The sequence below is a fragment of the Octopus bimaculoides genome, chromosome 14, assembly GCF_001194135.2.
Source record: "Octopus bimaculoides isolate UCB-OBI-ISO-001 chromosome 14, ASM119413v2, whole genome shotgun sequence".
Lineage (NCBI taxonomy): Eukaryota > Metazoa > Mollusca > Cephalopoda > Octopoda > Octopodidae > Octopus > Octopus bimaculoides.
In genome coordinates this window covers 53,457,633-53,469,960 of record NC_068994.1, presented here as the reverse complement: position 1 = coordinate 53,469,960, position 12,328 = coordinate 53,457,633, and the positions used below count along the sequence as shown (strand labels likewise).

The following is a 12,328-nucleotide window of genomic DNA, read 5'->3' as shown; positions in this document are numbered from 1 at the left end:
TCTCTCTCTTTCTCTCTCTTTCTCTCTCTCTCTCTCTCTCTCACACACACACACACACACTAGGACCGTTGAGGATAGACGCAGTGGCTATTCGGAACTTTCTGTTACTTTCGGTTGATCGTTTAATATCAAGGTTCATCTCGTTGTCTGATCAACCGCACGTTGCGAAAAACAGCGAAGTATCAAAGCGAAGCATCAGCCCTGCCAAGGCTATATCCTATTAGGAGTAATATTTCATCATTTGTAACAAAAAGTTTGTGTGTTTGTCTTAGTATGTAGATAGGGTTATAATCCCAGCTGTGTCCTCTTGAAGCATACATCTGATTCTGTCTGAAACACTTTTAATAGGAAGTATCTTACATGTTTCCTCCTATATTCCTATATGTACAATTTTATAACTCCTATTAGCAAATGAAATACGTGTAATGGTGAATAAATAACAGTAAAAATGTTTTGTAATCTCCTGTTATATATATATATATATATATATATATATATATATATATATAAACTTAAATTTCTGTCAAAGTTGGCGCAGGCTAAATCCAGCATAACAGAACAAGCTGATAGAATCTTTTAATTTTTAAGTCATGTTTTGTGGTATCATAGCTCATTCACGAGTGAAATTGTTGTTGTTGACTGAGATTTATGGAGGAATAGCTGGTTTGACTGGTATTCGTTAAAAAAATTTATCTACGTATCGTTTGAAGGTTACGGGATCTGTTTTATTCTTTCATTTGTTTTGGGATAATGTTAAATAGTATCACAAGGCGGCGAACTGGCATTTCGTCCGTCTTTACGTTTTGAGTTCAAATTCCGCCGAGGTCGACTTTGCCTTTCGTCCCTTTCAAGGTCGATTAAATAAGTACACTGGGTTGATTCAATTGACGTAATACTTCCTTCGTAATTGCTGGCCTTGTGCAAAAAAAATTGAAACAGTATTACTATAATATTTCTCCTATAGAATCAAGCTCACGGCATACCATATGAGTTACTTTTTATCACAAGCCTGTGATTGTGTCGTGAGTTTGATTTGTGTCGGGTCACGTGGCACGGAGTTTCAGGCTAGGATGAATTGTAAACATGATCTTAAGGTCTTTTGGTCAACGTTTGTGGTATATACTTCACATTGTACAAATGATATAGCACCCACTTTCAATGTTTTAATTTCAGTTCCAACAATCAAGACATGTCATTTTTTTTTGTAGTTGCTTTTCTGGGGTTCAATGTTTTGTTTGGTATGGGGAGACAGTATTCTAGGTATGACCGTATGAAGAAGAATAGTGGGATGATGACATCTGAAAAAGGATCTGATATATATATATATATATATATATATATATATAAATTTGTGTGTGAGGGAGAGTTTGAAGGTAAATTTACAACTGTTTTTAGTAAGTTCATTTTAAGTCTCGTCATTTTTCTCTGTCCGTAAAGACCTGAAATATTTTTAGTGTTTTTAATTACATCACTTGACATCGGTTAATTATCTTCCTGACTATAAAGTTGTAATTTATTATTTTTTTTATTTGTAATACTCACAAACATCGAACAGAAGTACAACCGCCCTAATTTGCATAATGGTGCATATGTTGACAGCGTGGATAATGATTGTTCTAGACTGAAAAATGAGTAAATGGTTTTAAGAAAGCGGCTAAAAACTAGTGACATTAGTCGAAGCGATCTGTTTGTATTTGAAATGTAATTAGAAAACCATTCTCGTTAGTTTACCATCACACCTCTGTTTATCGTAGCATCGTTCAGTGCACAGAAGGGAGAGAAAGAATACAGCGATAGAAATGTAGCATTCATACTTATCACAAGAAACATGAACAATAGAAGTGAGATGAAATGCCTTCAATCTTGAATCGAAACCGGGTCGGAGAATCGATATGCTAAGGAGTCTAATGCTCGTTCTTCATCACTCGGTTAAATAAATAGGAATAATTTGCAATTGATTTTGTACGAAATATCTTTTAAATCTGCTGATGGTTGGTGGTTTTTGTACTCAGTTTTCTTAGCTGTTACCTCGGCATGTATTTCTAATCGGTATATCCTTAGTAACTCTGAAGATATTCATCTTATAATGATTTTAATTTTATAAATTAATTATCTAAAGATTTTTGAATCGAAACAGCTGTCAGATGTCATATTTTATAATTAATAAATAATTTTATCTCTCCATTTTCTCATTCTTTAAATGTATATCGTAGTCTGAGTTACTGATTGAATACATTTTATATAGTGGAACAATCTAGCTCTCGGGGAGAAACTCTTAGCAGACTCAAATTTTGACAGAATAAATACACACGCACATACGCACATGGAAGAATTAATAAATGTCAGACAAAATACTTTGTTTTTGTTTCTTTCCTTTCTGATATCAAATCATAGGCACTCCTTACCTCTCCTCCTTCTGGGCTTTATAACATAAATATTAAAAAGATTAAAAAACCCCCCAAAAACTGACGGCCATCTGGTCGGCTAAACCTATATCTGAGTCCATATGCACTCAGCTATTTCTCATACACTTTCAGAAGTAGTTGATTAAGTCGTGAAACTCATTTCCCTGTAATATTAATGTTTTAAATCAACTGGAACGAAAGAACTCTTGCTCTACGGTTTTATATCGTCACAGCCTACTTCTTTAACGAATTGTCTGTTATTAAACAGCTGGCTGCGTTACTTGAGTTTTTACGATCCGACTTATTCACTAATATGTGATTAGTGCTTACTGATTTTTATAGAAGGGAAAAACTTATACGTAACAGTTATTTTTATAGTTAAACTCAACAGCTAAATACAACAATTATGCGCAACAATAATACAACAACTGCGTGCAGTTGTCCAGCACGACAGTCGTGTGCAACAGTTAAACGCAACAATTGTGCGCAACAATTGTGCACTGCTGACAAACGTAACAAATCCTTTGAACGCTAAAGCGGAAAGTCACACGTTTTTATGTTAACGGCTCGCTAACTGGCAGAAACATGGAGCGCTTCTCGCTTTTGTGTTTTCCAGGAGTATAGTCAAACGAAATCGCGTCCGCTAAAGTGTTCTCGCGGGTTCAAAGGGTTAAAACGCACCCTTTGACTATAACTGTCAAACGCAATAGATAAATAATTGTAACTGTATAAATAACAGTTGGTCCACACATGAAACATTCAACTTAGCATCTAAACGTGCCAGTTAAAGCACTCGTGTATAACCTTTAAATGAAATTGTGAAACATAACGATTATTATCCTCAGCCAAACTCATCTATTGTACTGGAAGGTGAAACAATATTTATACACAGTAACCAATGCAGAGGCAAACGTAGCAAGCTTGTTATATGCAAGAAATAAACACAGCACACACAACATTCAACATAACAGTAAAACTGAACAGCACAACCCAACTACATGCTAATGTTAGATGTAATAGTTAGACACATAAACAAATCATTCAGCAAGATAACAACAACAAAAAAAAACCCAAACCAAAGGGAAAGAGTTCCTACAAATTTACAATTTTGTTGCTATTAGAATCGACGAATAATTCAATCCGGCAAGGGTACCTATGTACAACTAGGTGGATGTAGATCACCGTAAATTAATCAGGTTGATCTCACTCTCATACAGTGGCTGGGAACTAAACCACCGATCAAACAACAGTTTCCAATATGTCTTACGTTTCTCATACAAACCTTTCAGTTAGAACACGATGAAGCTGTTTTTGTTTATTTTCTTATTTTATTGTTTTTTTCCCAAATTATACATATTTATTTTTGAAATGAGTTTCTTGTTTGTTTGCTATATCTTATTTTTGTAGGGAAAATTCCATGTCATTAATAGCAATTCTCCATTTTACTTGATTAGAGAACGCTATCTTCTAACTCTAAATCCATAATTTCACAAGTTTTGACGAATATCTGAGATAGTCCTATAATATAAAACGAGTGGCGGACAAGGAACTATTACAGTTCTATATTTAAGAGATGAGGAATTATGTACATTGTTTACATTTGACGGATATTTGTCCTCATCTTGTTTGTTGTCAACACAACGTTTCGGCTGATATACCCTTCGGCCTTCATCAGGTGTCTTGGGGGAAATTTCGAACCTGGGTTCTCATTCCACGGACATATGGCGTAGTAGTTAAGAGCGCGGGCTACTAACCACAAGATTCCAATCGATTCCAGGTAGTGACCTGAATAATAATAATAATAATAACAACAACATCGAAAAATACCTTAGGAATGAGAACCCAGGTTCGAAATTTCCCCAAGACACCTGATGAAGGCTGGAGGGTATATCAGCCGAACGTTGTGTAAACAACAAACAAGATGAGGGCAAATATCCGTCAAATGTAAATAAGGAGCTATTAGTAAAATTTCAGGATAACTGTTGAAGTTATCAGTTAGTTTTGTATCACCGGTGAAACACTCAGCCAACGGACAAGAATTTACTAGATAAAATTGTTTAGTCCACATCGCTTTGAAGAAATGTTCGTTGATTCAGCTGAGACTGGTGTCTAGTTTTTTGCAGTTTCAATGCTACGTTGAGGTCTTACTCTAGTAAGAAGGATGATTCCTTCTGGGGTGTGACCGTTTGTCAGCCTCAGGTTAGCTCTAGTTCGGCAGACTTATGATCAAACGCATTCTATTATTGACCATCACGTCATTTTAGGAATGTCTAAGATTGCATTATCCAATGCGTCCTTTGAAGCAAGGACCTGTAATTTGTGGGTAATTTGGTTGCTATTTCTAGCAGATGGCAGGACTGTTGAGTTCCTCCATGGTCTATAATCAAAAACATTACATCCGTGACTGTTCCGTCATTTTAAGAATATTTCTTGGACGCCGTTATCCAGCGTATCCATTCCATATTAAAGACCAGAGCATGTATTTGTGAAAAAATTGGTTGCTATTTACTATTTTGTTAGCAGATAGAGCGTCCATATTGACGTTTCGCCTTTGGATAACTTGGCGGAATTGTATGGTTTTACATGATATCACGTTGATAAACTATAAACTGCCACGTTTATGTGATTTGCTGCGCGTGCAGACACACACGCACACACAACAAACATACACACACAAAACAAACACACACACATGAACTCTTAAATTATCAAGTCAATTTAGCTATAAAAATGTAGGAAGCAATATGACGTCATTTCTGCATGCAGTCGTAAGCAGTGACAGAACTGAAAAATTGGCGTGATGTCGATATTTGTTACGTTGTTGTTATTTTACCTTAACAAAAGTGTTTCAGCTGTGACTAACACCTCTGTTACTTTAGACACAGTATATCTAGATGTATATTACCTAATACGCTCTTTGTTTTAAAAAGTACAGTAAGTTTTGAGGAAAATTTGGTTACTAGAAATAGTACCTTCAACAACCACGTCATATTTATCTTACTGGCTTACGATGGCGTAAATGTTTCATCAGGAAACGTAGCGCGTTGAATTCACTTATGAACACAACACCACAAAACTAAATTATCAGCTGCATTACTGGAAAACGGTGACGTAATCGGTGAGTTAAAAAATCCAACAAAATGTTGTAACGTGTCTAATGTAGCGTGTAGTTTTTGTTTGTTAGCAGAAGAGATAGCAAACATCTTGAGCAATGTTTCTCGAGAGAAACCTTTTCCCGATGAACGAGTCAGTCACAAACGAATGATATTTCTCTGGCTCGTTAACTTAAATTTGAAATAATATTTGAATCAGCGTTATTAGTGCTTCTAAAACCAATGGTACTTGTGGGACATGACGACCATTAAAATGACATAACACCGTGTGCAATATTCTGTTACATTCAGAGATGTGGCTCCACACACAAACACATGTATAATTCAGCTCTGTGAACACAGGACTCGTCAGCGATTACTTCAGTAGGTGCGAGCGAAGGACTATGGTTACACACAAACGCGTATACACATCTATGTAATTATGTTTATATATATATATGCATGTGTGTCTATATATACACGCACGTATATACATATATATATGCATATATACATGTTTATGCATATATATATTTATATGCACATGTATAAGTATATTCATCTATTCTCTTATCTGTGTATATATTTACATATTGTATATATTTAAAGTAAACTACTGCTCTTAAAGCCTGGGCTATGAAATTCTGAACAAAAGTAAATAGATTTTACACAGAGCAGAAAATATTTTCCTGGCATATTTAGTCATTTGTTGAGATTATTTTTCATAAAAAGAAATGCCTTCTAATTTTTCTACTGATGAAGAGAACTTATTGAGTCGCTATTTAGCTTAGCTGTAATGCCTACGCTAATTTGCATACCGTACGTTCATCGTATATTCACACAGAACGCGGCTTGAATATAAATTAGTTAAATTATTTCAAAGCCTTCGTGGTAAAACAGGAAATTGTATTCGCAGACGATATACCTTATTTCAGTCATTGATATTACACTGCATCACATTTCTGGAGTCTTTAGTATATAGGATAGACCCTTTTTTCAACAGGCATACAGTTCTGATGCCTCAGCATTTACATTTCATTCAAATTTGATAGACAAATTCTTCTGTCTCTGTTTTTTCGCACAATATACACATGTAAATCATTTATCAACCCTTTGACAGAAGTTGGGTGTAAGAATATTTTATAAACGAATTGACAAAAAGAAAACCATACATCCTGAAGTGTTAAACGTTACACAAAAGTACTGACCATTGCCAAATTCAAAACCTATGTTCCTCTTGAACTAGAGTTGGGTATATTATAAATTAATACTTGTCAAAACATTGAGTTAGTATTTAAATGTATACATTTTATTATAGACGCATGCATAATTTGGTTTCAAATGAATTCTGTACTTCATATTCCGGTCTGTAAGTGAGATTCCTGTCAACCATTTTATTGAGACACATTTGATTCCTTTGTCTCTTAGTTTTCATACCAACTGTGATAGAGCGATAGGTGTTCTCTCAGTACCACAGTCTGAATGTGTTAGTTGGTTGCATCGGCTCTTAAAAGTATTCATGGCGAATCTTGCACATTTTCTCTTTATAACGTCTGAAAGTGTTATGGTTGTTCTATTTATACCCACCCAAGAAAGGCATTACTTTTTGAGTAAATTAAATGATTTCTTCAATTACATGTTGACTTATCAGGTAAGGATTTAACTACGTGTATGGCTTAGATCGAAATATGAAATCTGGGAAATGTTGTCTTCTAACACATTGTTGTTGAAAGGTTGTGGTGTACATGGCAAACGAGATTTAAATGAGTTTCTGGATGTTTGTGGCGTTGCATTTACGTTAAATTTGGGATTGAATAAAACAATTTCTTTCCTTTCAGGTTCTGTTATTGTTTGCAAGTATTCAAGAAATTTCTTACTAATGAATCGATGTAATAGGAGGCAACCCGAATCAGATCTATCCTTGTCAGATAGAAACTTGTGAGGTCTCGTCTACACATGTGAGTTGCAAATTTCTTGATTATTTATGGGTTGAAGTTGTTGATGGAGTCTAATATATGTATATTAGACTATTTTCTTTAGTCATTACAGGGTGGTCGCTTATAACCTTTTAAACCTATAAAATTTTTTACAGGATTGCTTACAGGATATATAGATAGTTCATTAGATAATAATTTATTTTTGCCATCTCAATTTTCTTATTACCGCTTACACTTCGTTCCGAAGCATACATATACTGAGGTCTACTAAGTTATTAGTCTCGTAATGCTTAGCGAAGTATACATATACATGCTCGCACCTCGTGCCTACCGGCGGCAAAGTCTAGTGAAACGTTTATAAATTTCCATATAAGGATGGTGCAAATGACAAATTTTAAATGCTTTAAATATCAGTTGTTTTCTAAATCTAAGAATGCCCCCCCCCACTGTCTTTTTAAAGTCTGAATCTAGGATGACGTATAGTATATAGAGGGTGTCAAAGATGAAAACTACCTAGAAATGGTAATATGGCCGATTTCGTGGCGTTCATTTCTTATTATGAAAAAAGTCAGTTTTCTTATAGTTCTTAAACACCCGTGAAATATCTTAGGAAAATAATTATTTATGAATGAAGGAGAGAAAGAAAGAAAGGAGGGAATGAGAGGATGTATTCGACTTTGCAGGAATCAGAAGTTAGACTGTCATTTGAAAGTGAAAAAAGAAAAAGAATTGACGAGACTTGAATATGAAATCTATATGAGATGAGTTAGTTCTCTTTCAATCGGAAAAAAGTATACTCAGCATCAGTAATAAAGTGGTTATATATTTATATATCGTTGAGCAATATATTTTTTGTTGTGTAATATAACTGTTGAAAATGTTACTACCGGTTTCACACTGAATATCGCAGGTATGCAATATTGACGAATCTTCAGGCATACTGGCTTCTCAACCATTTGGTTTCTGGTTCAGTCTCACTGCGTAGCATTTTTGGTGTCTTCTCATATAATTCCGGACCGACTAATACTTTTTGTAAATTTGGTAGACGGAAACTGTGTGGAAGCCCGTCGAATATATATATATATATATATATATATATATATATATACACGTATGTGCATGTGTGCTACTTTCCATTTGTCCTCACATTGTTTGACACCAATGTTGGTTTGTTTACGTTCCCTCAGTTGGTAGCTGAGTAAAGAGGCCAAACTTAAAAATTATTACTGGGGTTGATCGGTTCAACTAAACCATCCAATGACCAGTGCTTAAATAAAAAAAAAGAGACTACAGTAATAGGAACTAGTGAAAATCTGCACAACGATTCGGTTGACGAAATCGAGTTCTTTTTTTTCCTATAATGACAAAGACAAATGTGAAATAAAACCATCCTTCTTCACAAGTGCTTCATACTTCTCCATATAAATGCATCTTTTTTTCTACTTTTTGCTTCTTTTCTGTTTGTATTTCACCTCTACATTCAAATGCTTAAATAATAAATTACATTATACTAACTTATTCGCATTTGCGCTCGCCTCTATTAAACACAACTCTTCTCCATAGATCTAGTCTGCCTATTGATATCATAGCTACACGTGAAATATCTAATTCTTACTACACCTCCTCCCTTCATATTTATATATATCATGCATTCTTTCTTTTATCTTTTCATTTTATTATCTACTCCCACTTTCGCCCTGTTTCCAGGTCATATAACTCATTGTGATTTTAGAAATCTATCCATTTCATTTTTAGCCTTTATATATAAATACCTTGTTAATTGTTGTGTATTCTAAATGTTAAATTATAAAGTTTTAGAATCTCTGTACCTATAAGCCTCATTTTGACCAGATAACAATATAAACCTGTAATTGTGTTGTATCAAAATGCGGTAACGTGAACTCGGATTAACAATGGCGTAAAATTTTCGTAGCAATTGCTGTTATTCCATTATATATATATATATACAATGTGTGTCTGTGTGTATATATTTACATTATATAAATCTATATAATAGATATATATTTTTAAAGATATAAACATATGTGAACCTGCACAAACGCTGATACATAGGCACAGGATCAGATAAGATGAAAGACAGTCAATTCGGAGTGATTAAAAGAAATAATGCGATGAAGCTTAACACAGAAAAGCATTTTAATCGTCAACTCACAATTCTGCTGTCGACAGTCCGCCGCCATGATAATAATAATAATCCTTTCTACAAAAAGTACAAGGCCTGAAACAAGGGGCTATTCGAATACATTAACCTCTGCCTTCAACAGGTACATATTTTATCGATCCAGAAGGGATGAAAACCTTAGTCGAACTCGGCGGATTTTGAACTCCGAACGTAAAGCCGGAAGAAATTACGTTAAGCATTTTTGTTCGGCGTCCTAACGATTCCGCCAGTTCGATCCTTAGGGCTTCAAAATATCATGGACAGTTGACCGTCACCTTAGAAAGGAAGGGAGGAGGGCGGGCATCTTATCTGTCCAGTGATTAAAGAGCTATGAAACTGTTCGTCATAAGACTCCATCATATTTTCTCGCTCATTAGGAATAATGAAGGAACGTGAATAGACTAATTTTTAATTAACCCACACTGGTGATTTATAGTATATAATATATAAATTTACTTCTGATCTTCATAAAGTTATCTAACGTGCTTTGGGTTTTAGATCTTAAAGTTAAAGTAAAGGTGTTTTGCCGGGAAATCTTAACTAAGTTTCCCAACTCATTAGATTACAATAATCCACCATATTTGTATTTAGTACCTAGAACGAACACATCGCATATTTCCTCTTCAGCCATATTATATATATATATGTATATATATATATATTATATACACACTTCTATAGTGATACGCAGAACACTCTATTAATAAACCATCATTGTAATTTAATATCATATCAGTTTAATACATCGGATCATACATAATTATATTTGATATGCAAAATCCACTCAATTTCTCCTGTCACAGATACTTACACGCGCGTGTACACACAGATGTGTGTGTGTGTATATATATATATATATATATATATATATATATATATATATATATATATATATATATATATATATATTTACACACACATATATATAACACCGTCGCATACATACGTAATAGAAAAAAACATTTACACGTAGATATACACAGTCAGGTATGTATAAATATGTTTTCATAGAAACAGGTACATAAACACTAGATATGCAGATCTTTTAATTCACGCACACAACCATTAAGCGTTTATAAGTTCTGGTTTAATATTGAAACGATTACTGTATTTACACAGGGTATAAATGTTTACTTGTGTTAAACGTGCTCCTATATAATGATATATATATATATAAATTGTTGGATCATGGAGACCAGAAATCCAAAATGGACTCAATAGGGATTTAAGAAAACCGTAGAGCGAATATAGTGATGTTGTACAGATATATGCTTTAGCAAGGAAGCCTTGTTTTCGAAAATTTAATGGCTCTTCTATTGAGCAATTGAATTAGCGAAAACGGAGTTAAGTTGCTAAAGTATTAAAACTGTAATATGTATATATATATATATATATATATATATAAAACATTAAATTTGTTAGAGTAAGTTTTGTGCGTATATATATATGTGTGTGTGCGTATATATATATGTGTGTGTGTGTATATATATATATGTGTGTGTGTGTATATATATATGTGTGTGTGGTTATATATATCATGTAGTATTGAAAGTAAAATAGTGTTCTAGCTTTGTCTTATTGTAACACAGGTTTTCAAATTTTCGTAAGAGTTCCTTGTACCTTCCTCAGGGAATTAAAAACGGATGACGAATAAATCTAAAAGGTCAAGTATTGAAATTCTGTTAGTTACCTCTGCGCAAATCACATTAACCCTACCTACAAATATGAGAAGCAACATACACCAACATCACTTCATCTAGATGGGACTATGAAAGATTAGAAATATTGATGAGTTTGGGGACGTTTCTGTTTCAAGCAAATTGCAAGGAATTCACAGGAAAATAGGGAATATATCTTGGTTTCAATAAAAAAGTATATACACTGAAGATACTCTCGTGTCTTCAGAATACATATCTAAAAGTAGTTGTATTATATATATATGAATGATATTTGAATTTGTTTATAAATCCAGGTCAAAGAGAGTTAAATATCAAAATATTGCACAAGTGCCATTTTTTTAAATAAAAAATTGAATTCGTCGAATATCAGCATGTGTGCGACTGACTGGGTGTATGTATATATATATATATATATATATATATATATATATATTTATTTATGAGTGCGTTCATGCGTATTTATAAATATGTGTAAATATAAAACATATGCTTATTTATGAGTATATATTTATGCATATATGTTTGTGTATGCGTATATAGGCATACATCGTGTATTCCTTGTGTATGTATATATGCATACATATGATTTTGATTGACTGTGACATGCTTCACTCGGGTCAAGGCCTATTCAAATTGTAAGTAAATCCAGAGATTTTATTTATGTGTGTGAGATAATTCTATAAAAGTTCAAGAAGTAGAGAACTATTCCTTGTTTTCTTTTTTTATTTGGTATTATTTTAATGTCTTATTTACTGTCAGGTTGTGGTCGTAAATAGGTTTTTAGTTTTTGCTGTTGAAAATTCATTGAAAACACAAAGGTTTCTATATATATATATATATATATATATATATATATATATGGAGTAGCTGATGTTTTCGTATTCTACTCATAATGGTGGTCTCTGCGGTCTTCCGTAGTCTGAGAAATCTGCACAAATGATTTTGTTTACAGTGATAAAACGTATGTGCTGTACATTAGCTCACTCTCTCCATCAAATCGACTTTGCCTGAATAGGTGTACGGTGTACCATAC

At 33.6% G+C, this 12,328-nt stretch overlaps 1 long non-coding RNA gene across 1 annotated transcript in view; it reads left to right on the top strand.

Annotated features, from left to right (window-relative positions):
* The window catches only part of LOC128249390 (uncharacterized), a 107,651-nt gene that overhangs the window by 11,481 nt on the left and 83,842 nt on the right, over positions 1 to 12,328 (top strand). Inside the window, exon 2 of the long non-coding RNA XR_008265498.1 lies at positions 7,336 to 7,455. This is a non-coding gene — a long non-coding RNA (uncharacterized LOC128249390). The remainder of the gene's footprint in view (positions 1 to 7,335; positions 7,456 to 12,328) is intronic.